The sequence below is a fragment of the Gavialis gangeticus genome, unplaced genomic scaffold (assembly GCF_001723915.1).
Source record: "Gavialis gangeticus isolate Ggan-Ray unplaced genomic scaffold, GavGan_comp1, whole genome shotgun sequence".
Taxonomy (NCBI): domain Eukaryota; kingdom Metazoa; phylum Chordata; order Crocodylia; family Gavialidae; genus Gavialis; species Gavialis gangeticus.
The window spans coordinates 94,878,683-94,887,998 of record NW_017729024.1 but is presented as its reverse complement, the minus strand read 5'-3'; the positions used below and the strand labels follow the sequence as shown (position 1 = coordinate 94,887,998).

The following is a 9,316-nucleotide window of genomic DNA, read 5'->3' as shown; positions in this document are numbered from 1 at the left end:
GCAACACTGGTCAGGCCACAGCTGGAGTACTGTGTCCAGTTCTGTGCGCCCCACTTCAGGAGGGATGTGGACAACATTGAGAGGGTCCAGAGGAGGGCCACCCGAATGATCCGGGGACAACAGGGCAGACCCTACAACGAGAGACTGCAGGACCTGAACCTGTTCAGCCTTCACAAGAGAAGGCTAAGGGGGGACCTGGTGACCGTCTATAAACTCACTGGGGGGGACCAGAAGGGTTTGGGAGAGACCTTGTTTCCCCTAGCGCCCCCTGGCATAACAAGGAATAACGGCCATAAGTTGTTGGAAAGTAGGTTTATATTAGACATCCGTAAGAACTACTTCACGGTCAGGGCGGCTAGGATCTGGACCCAACTTCCAAGGGAAGTGGCGCTGGCTCCTACCCTGGGGGTCTTTAAGAAGAGGCTTGATGCCTACCTGGCTGGAGTCATTTGAGCCCAGTTTTTCTCCTGCCCAGGCAGGGGGTCGGACTTGAAGATCTACAAGGTCCCTTATGACCCTACTTCTATGATTCTATGATTCTAATTTGGTTTGAACTGGGGAAAAATAGTCTTTAGCAGAAAAGGGCAAAATGCAGATATTTTGTCATTCTAAAGTAGTTAATCTAATTTCTCCAAAGACTGTTTGCCATGCAGAGAATAGAATCAGACTTGATCTGAATCATTTGCTAACCAAAGTAGGAGATAAAATCATTGTGAATAGTATTCATAACAAATACAGTGCAGAATCAATTATCCAGAATAATGAGTGCCACATTATTTGGCATGATCATTTTTTTCCGAGGAATTGAAGCCACCACTTCAGCAGCCCTGCACTGCTCAAATATCCTTGCATTAGTGAGAATCTGTGGGGCTGCCCAAATTGTGACAGGAATCTATGCTGCTGCCCAAACAGTCCTGGAGAGTCCTGAAGTGGTGGCTTGAATCAGCATTGCCCCAGAACTAGCTGGGGCTTCCTAAACAGTGGCAGGAGTCTGCAGGTGAGATTACATTGGAGTTAGTAGGTGCTAATTCTAAGGAACTTTGTCTGTGCTAAGCTTAACAAGTGCTAGTGATCTCAGGCACATGTTTGGGGTTAATACCCTTTCTAATGTTCACTGCTGAGACCTGGTGCTAGAGGGCTGGTGAGCACGGGCATGGCTAGGGGATGCAAGCTTGCTCCATGCTTGCCCTGCTCACCAGCTCTCTAGCCATAGTATAGGTATAGATCACTCGCTCTGCCCCACAAATTGCACCACAACCCTCCATCAGACCCCAGATCCTCCCTCCATGCCCCCACCCCTGATTGGCTTCTCCACCCTCAGAACACTGCCCTGGCACCCCAGACTGAGAGCAGTGGATGGGGGAGAAGAGGGGGTGCAGCAGGGAAGGGATTTTTCCTCTCTGCCTGCTCTCAGGCTCCCTCCAACCTATGTCTCTCCTGTACTCCCAGATCCAGCCCCCACTAGGCCCCATAGCAGCTCCTTGACTGTCCCTCCTCCTCTCCTTTAGTTGCAGGGCCTGGTGAGGGCTGGATCTGGGTGCACAGGGTCAGTGTGGTCCACAGAGACCCCAGAAACAGGCAGGGAGGGGGAAACCCCCCACTTGGATTTCTGCCATTCTCAGGCTGATCAAGGCAACAAGGAAGTGATCTGAGGATGGAGGGGGCAATAGGAACAAAGGGAGGGATTGAGGTGGAGGGGGAAATTCACATGACAGAGGAGCAATTGGGGGGCAAAAGGGGCAGCATCCCCCCCTTCTCCATGCTCCCCTCCCCTCAGGCCCTGTACCCCCTTTCATCCCTCTTCCCTCCTTCCCCACTCACCCCATCCCCATCTACCTGTTGCCCATTTGTTGGCTGTTCCCAGCTGTCAGTCCAGGACCATAGACTCCTGAACGATAGACAGCTAGTAGGGCTGTATAAAATTTCACCGGGTGTTTTGTTTTGAAGCTGTTTTGACATGTTTTGAGCTGAAAACAGTGAAATCAAAAGGAAACAAAAGGCCTCGAAACAGCTTTGAAATGAAACAAGGGCACTTGAAGTGTTTCAAAAGTTTCAAAACATTTTGAGTTTTGAAGCCGGGCTTACTTGGCTTCAGTGCTGGTCCCAGCTGGAAATGGCAGCCTGTTGTCATCCTGTGCACAGATCTGGGGGCCTGCGACCCTGGGAGGAGTCTGGCACAGCCCCGCAGCCTTCCTGGTGGTGTGAGCCCCAGGATCTGCATGTGGGATGACAGCATGCTGTCACTGCCAGCTGGGGCTAGCAGCACAGCAGTCTTCCCAGTGCTCAACGTGGACTGCACCCAGCACTGGTCCCAGCCAGCAGCAGCAGACTCCTCTCAGCTGGCATGCAGATCTGAGGGCCCCCAAGGAGTCCGGCACAGCTCTACAGCCCTCTCAGGGGTGCGGGCCCACAGAGCTGCATGCCAGATGACAAGCGGCTGCTGCTGCTGCTGGGGAACAGCAGCAGCAGCAATCTTCCCAGTGCTGGGTGTGGGATGCACCCATTGCTGGTCCCAGGTGGCAGCAGCAGCCTCTTGTCATCCAGTGCACAGATCCAGGGGCCTGCACTCCTGGGAGGGCTGTGGGGCTGTGCCTGACTTTTCTTGGTGTGCATGCTCTTCCAGATCTGTGTGCTGGATGATAGGAGGCTGTTGCTGCTGCCTGGGGTCAGCAGCAGCAACAATCTTCCCGACGCTGGCCACAGGCTCTGCCCAGTGATAGTCCCAGGCGGCAGCGGCAGCGGCAGCGGCAGCCTCCTGTCATCCAGTGCACACATCTGGGAGGGCTGTGGGGCTGTGCCGGAGTCCTCCTGGGGGTGCAAGCCCCTGGATCTGTGCACCAGATGACAGGAGGCTGCTGCTCTTGCCTGGGCCCAGCAGCAGCAACAATCTTCCTGGAGCTGGGCACAGGCTGCACCCAGCACCAGTCCCAGGTGGCAGCATGTCATCTAGCATGCAGATCCAGGGGCCCGCACCCCTAAGAGGAGTCCAACAAAGCCCCACAGCCCTCTAAAGGGTGAGGACCCCCAGATCTGCGCACCAGATGACAGGAGGCTGCCGCTGCTGGCAAGTGTCACAAGTTTTGGTTTGAACAGTTTGAGGTGCAGTATCCCAGAAACCAATGCACCTGTTTCCTTGAACCTTGGCAGACTTCATGCCCTCAGAAGAAGCTACCATCCCTGCAATTTTCATCTGAATCAGAAAGAAATGACAAAGTTGAAGCCATTTTCATGATTCCCTATTATAGCCTATGGGCAAAATGTCAAAATGTGTCAAAACAGTGAAACAGGTTTGATGAAATGAAATGGAACAGTGCTTCAAAATGAAATGAAAGAACAAAACAAAACACTGCCCCTTCGAAATGGTGAAACGGAAGTGAAAACGAAATGGTGCTGTTTCACACAGCCCTAATGGCTATTCCACCTGAGAGCAGTGCTTCCTGGGATACTGGAGAACTGCAAATTGAGGGTTATATTTCAGGTGAATACCCAGAAGTTAATTTAACTTGAGCTAGGTAGCACAGCTCAAAGATAATCATTAGGGCTGTACGAAATTTTGCCGGCAATTTCATTTTGATGCTGTTTTGGCTCATTTCGAAACGAAACAGAGAGCTTCGAAACAACCTTAAAGCGAGGCAAGTTGAAACTTTTCAAAATTTTTAAAATGTTTTGAGTTTTGAAGCTCAAGTTGGTCTTGCCTGCAGGGAAACAGAAACTAAAGTAAGGAGAGGGAGGGGGAAGAGGAGAGAAGGGGGAGAAGGACTGCTCTCATTATTGACTATGTAGCTGGCCAGTGACTGTCACCTTTCCTTGAGGGCTCTTCCAATCCAAGTGCCCTGGGGAAGGGATGGAAATACTACATAAAAGGAAGCACTGTTTGAACTGCCCTGCTTTCTGCCTTGGTGTTAGTTACTGAGCTGTGTGTTCCAGTTTTGCCTGTAAGCAGCTAGAGGTGCAGGGCCCCAGAACCTGGACTGCCCCTGCACCTATCTCCTTAACAGCTGGCAGGCTTTGTGGCTGCAGCAGGGCCTAGGAGGCCTTCAGTTTTCACCCACCTGTGCCCTAAGACAGATGCAGTCAGTTGCACAAACACCCATGTCATGAGTTTTGCCTGTCAGCAGCCAGAGGTGCAGGGCCACAGAACCTGCACCTATCTCCTTGAAACCTGGAAGGCTTCACAGCCTCAGCAGGGGCTAGCATGACTGCAACTCTCACCCTGCTGCGCCTTAACACATACAGTGTCACCCATGTCACGAGTTTTGCTTGTCTGCAGCTTGAGATGCAGTTTCCCCAAAACCCCTGCACCTATCTCCTTGAAACCTGGCAGGCTTTGTGGCCTCAGCAGGGGCTACCACCCCTGAAGCTGTGACCCTGCTGTGGCTTAACACATACACAACATGAGTTTTGGTTTCAAGATTTTGAAGTGCAATTTCCCCGAAACATCTCCTTGAAACTTGGTAAGCTTCATGCCCTCAGAAGGGGCCACCATTCTTGCAAGTTTCATCCAACTCAGGTCAGAAATGACAAAGTTATAGGCTGTTTCAAGCTTCTCCATTATAGCCTATGGGCAAATCATCGAAACAGCATCGGAACAGTGAAACTGTTTCAACAAAATGAAATTGAACAGCAGTTTCGAATTGAAATGAAATTCAAAACAAAACACTGTTCTGTCAAAACGTTGAAACACAAGTCGAAATGGAACAGTGCCGTTTCGCACAGCTCTAATAATCATCACCTGAACTGGCATAACTTTAAGATGCCTACAGGGCACTTAGCATTTGTTAATGAGCCTTAATGTGCAATCATTCAAGTTTTACGTGTTCTCAACATGGTCTGATTGTAATGTGTAATCTCATCCTGTGACACCACTTGAGAAGCTCTGAAGAGACATGGGGCTGCTCGAGGTGCATAGCAACAGGCTTCTACAAGGCCCCACGGTAGCACACCACTGGGCAGGCTATTAGGGAACCAGGCAATTTTGCATGAGTGAGTGCGGGGGAAGGTTAGGGAACCTTCTGATTAATTGACATGCCAGATAATTAACTTCTGGGTAGTGCAATAAGCATCATTTCTAAGTTTAGTTATTTATTTGCAAATGAGATTTGGGAAAAGCATATCATTTTGTCCATTAAAACAAATTCAAGTATTCCACTGACAGCTTGTACTAAATCAGTACTTTTGGGGGAGGAAGGTTGTAAGGGTGGGATACCCCTTCTTATATCTGTGAAAAAATGGCTCAATTTGACAGAAGTTATACATTTAAAAAAGAAAGAAAATACACGTGATAAGGTTGGCTGTTAAATTTTCCAACGATTCTCTCTGCACTGAGCATGCTTCAGTCTAGAGATGCATGGGGTGAGGATTTCTACCCAGGAAGTTGAGGTGGCTGAAACCAGTCCTGACAGTAAGGACACAGTCTCTCCTCAGAGCACCAGGATAGCATGGATGAGTCCTGTGGGAAAAAAATGAAGGTATTCTTGTAATTAAAGACTGAGGAGTCAATAAAGGGTTAAATGTTTTCAAATGGTAAAGAATCTCTAAAATATGGAAATTAATATTTAACCAATTCTGTCTGATGTTTGAATGTGGAATGAGTAGTCCATATTTCCACATCTGAAGACAAGAAGAAAGCATTATATTGGTCTTTGTGATCATCCCCTTATGGACTCAAATCTTCCACTCATTGTTTAATAGTTAAAATGAAATTGTACTGTGAAAAATGTCTTTGTAAACAATGGCATCCTTTTATTTAATAAAACTCTTCTTTGAGGATATTAAGAGCCATATCTACTTATTTTAGTGAGAAAAATAAATTTTTATTTACACTATCATTGAAGAATTTATGAAAGGGGAGAACAAATAATGTGGATTGTGCTTCTACCTGTATGTGTATTCATATGTCTTCCAATTTGTATGCATTCCAATCAGTCACACCCAGAAATTCAAAACACAAAAGGGGAGATTATAAGGGGAAAAGAAAGATTTCCTTTGATCCTCCTCAATTTGGGGCAAGTATTAATAAAGTGAGATCCACCTCAAAAGGAAGACTATCAGATTTCACCACAGGGAACTGTTGGGGTTTTTTTTTCAATCCCACTCATTTGCATACATAAAGACTATGTGTACATCCATCCTCTACTTGGTGATAAGCTGGAAAATGTACACCTTCAGTTATTAATAATTAAACATTTTTTCCCAGCGCAACTCACAAAGTACTGGCATCTAGGAGTGAAGGCAGTGGGAGGGTTCTTCTTTCTTTCTGAGTTTTATAAGGGATTCCCCTCCTGCCTCTTCAGTGTATAGTAAAATGAAAACTTTAGGCAGAAGAACATGAAATGGGTGTATCAGGAGGATCTGGGGAGTTTATTTCACTCCAAGACTTCCCATCAATATGCACCAAAGGTGAGAAAAATTGTCCAAACAGTCTCCAACTCCTTTTTTCTTCTGCAAGACTGGTTCTTCCACTGGTTTCTTCTTCTGGCCCCTTTTCTTTGCAGTTAAAATATCTTCCTTTTTTGCTCTTCCATGGCAAAAGGGAGTACTTACTACTAGGTTTCCTATTATAGGTCAGAATCCAAGGGAAAGAGAATGGTTCTGTCAGTTTTGGCTCTTCTTGCTTGTTGGCTCTCCATGATGAGCTGTTTGGTCAGAGAAGAATGAGAGAAGTAGGGTAGAAATCCAAGAGATGTGGCTTTATATAACTCCACAGATGCACATTTATTCAGTCTCTTCCCCAAGTCTCATTCCATCACGCTAGATGTCTTCTCACTCTTGTCATCATTAGTAGCAGTAGAACTTGTTTATATTAAAATAACATCCATATGTCAGGGATTGGGACCCAGTTGTGCTTGGTACACAGTAGAAAGACAGCCAAACAGAGAAGTAATTACCTCCTTAAAGTACTTCTATTCTAAAAACACAACCATACACCCTAGTAAGCTCTTGCAACAGTTCTGATTTGCTCAAGCTATTGATTGTATCAGAGCTTGATCCAAAAAAAAAAAGAAATCACATGACATTCAAATGAACACAGACATAAAATAAAAACAGTAACAAATAATGCAACAGATTTAATTTCAGGAACTGTATATAATAAAGGAGAAAACTAAAAACAAGAAAACAAAATTTATATCTTTGTTTTATACTCAGTCACATAACTTTTTCTTGTTTCACTTTCATGTTGCTGGAGATTTTCTTGGAGTGCAGAAAAAATAACATACAATATATGCCTTAAATAAAAGTCAGTTTTGTTTCTCTCTTTTTTCCCCTATCTGTCTTTGGTTTCATTCTATTTTATTTCATCCCACATAAATATCCCAATGTCCTTTCCTCCTGTCTCCCTGCTATTTTATTTCTTTATTCCTAGAGTTGTATCTCAGTGAAGAAAGTTCTGAAAAGTTTCATGCTTATAATAAATTAAGGAGGTCACATTTCTTTGTATTTTCCCCTCTAATTTTAAAGAAATTGTCTTGTCTTTCTAGAGAATGAAATGGGCATCCTTAAAATAATTTGTTTGACATATGTTGGAGAGAGTAGTTCTTGAAGACCCTGAGTTACCAACATCATCATCAAACAACGTTAAATTGTTTGTGATCAGCTCAACTGTAGGAATCAAGTGCTGGTCTGTATTTCTTCAACCCAGCAGTCCTAGCTTTGGCATAGTTGTGCAAATAAGTGAGAACATACACTTTGCCCCCCAAACATTTAATTTTTCCATTAAAAAAACCCTGAAAAATATTCATCCAGTTCCATTTCAAGGACGGTATTTAACTGCCTATTGCTGCCTCCTGCTACAACATGTGCCTATTGGCTTGTCATGTTTTTCAGGAAGATTTTGTGGGATATACAAATTGGCAGCTCCTATTCCTTCTCCATCCTTTACCCTTTTTTTGCATTATTAATTCACTGACAAGGCTGTGGAGCCTCAAAAGATGCACGTCTCCCAGAAGCAGAGCTGAAACAACTCTAGCCATCACAGTTCCCACAAAAACAGAAAATTTGGAGGATGTGGTAGATAGTGCCATCCTGATACAGGGATAGAGCTAGTCTAGATTTGCTGCTTTAATGGGGGGGTTTTTCTGCAGAACCTTTGCTAGTGTTAGTAGAGGTCCTCTGGCTATGAAATAAAACTGTCCTCCTCTGAACAGACACCATACAAGAAGGAGTATATTAGTCCCACTACCTGCGCTCCTCAAGTAATGAAGGCCAGTGCAGTTGTCTACATCAATATAATAAGTGAAAGTGCCCTGCTTGTGCCTTCTGAGATGAAACCACCCTTTAGCTGCTTTTCCCCTTGCATGACGATGAACCTAACAACGTGGCATTTGCTGTACTAAATACGAATGTTGCATTTTCTGAGAAATGCATTTTTCTTTAATTATTTTATGTCATAAATATTTAAATCCCTAAAAAAATCCCATCTCTTTGAATGTAACAAAAACATCTGCATGTTAAACAAGGAACACCTAATTAGAGAAAACTTGTTTTTACACATTAACAATAATTAAATGCACTCACCTTGGTTACATTTTCATTAATGATACTTTTTGTAGGAATCGTTTTTTATTATGCTATCACATCACATAATTAATGTTTCTAGTGTGTAAGTTATAAACTGGATCCTCAGCTGGTATCACATCAGCTCAACATCCCAGAGAATTATACCAGCTAAGGATCTGTCCCTAAAATATTTAGCTGGGGACTCGAATTCACAAAATCATTATAACTAAAAATTCAGTTCCAGACCAGTGGTACTCAGCTTTCCAGCTTCTCAGGTTGAATGAGTGGTACAGGCTCTAGTGAGCTAGATCCCTTGCATGGGGTTGGGCTGTGGGCGTGATCCAGCATGCAAGCCCAAACCTCTGTGCCAGATTGATGTACACTGACCCAACCCCATACTCTGGATCCTGCCACAGAATGACACTGCCTACTGGCCTTACCATGTGGCAAGATAATCTAGCAGTCAGGGTCACATCATCCAGCTTTCAGAGCTACAAATGGGTTTGGAAATTTGGCAGTAGGGGAGCAGCAATTAATGCTGCCACTGCTCTCCTGTCACCAGATTTCCCAACACATGGGGAGACCCATAGGCCATATGACGGCCAGGTTACCCAGATATGGCCCTTTGCCTGGAGGTTGAGCATTGAGGCCTCAGACGGAAGTGAAAAGGGTTTTGCAAGTAACCCTAAAAACACAAGGCTCTGATTTCTTAAGGGTTTCCAATTCATTATTTAAACTGAAATTCCCATCCACAATTAATTTACATTCCATTTTGGAACATTTTGCTTTTCAAAGCTTTTTAAAAGTAATGTTTCATAGA

At 44.8% G+C, this 9,316-nt stretch overlaps 1 long non-coding RNA gene across 2 annotated transcripts in view; it reads right to left on the bottom strand.

The window, feature by feature from the left end:
• LOC109297569 overlaps positions 1-9,316 on the bottom strand; it is a 243,259-nt gene that overhangs the window by 58,281 nt on the left and 175,662 nt on the right. The window contains exon 3 of one of the 2 annotated variants that reach the window (XR_002097353.1): positions 5,063-5,449. The exons of the other annotated variant lie outside the window; for it this stretch is intronic. This is a non-coding gene — a long non-coding RNA (uncharacterized LOC109297569). Of the gene's footprint in view, positions 1-5,062; positions 5,450-9,316 lie in introns of those variants that run through there. 2 annotated transcript variants of the gene reach the window in all.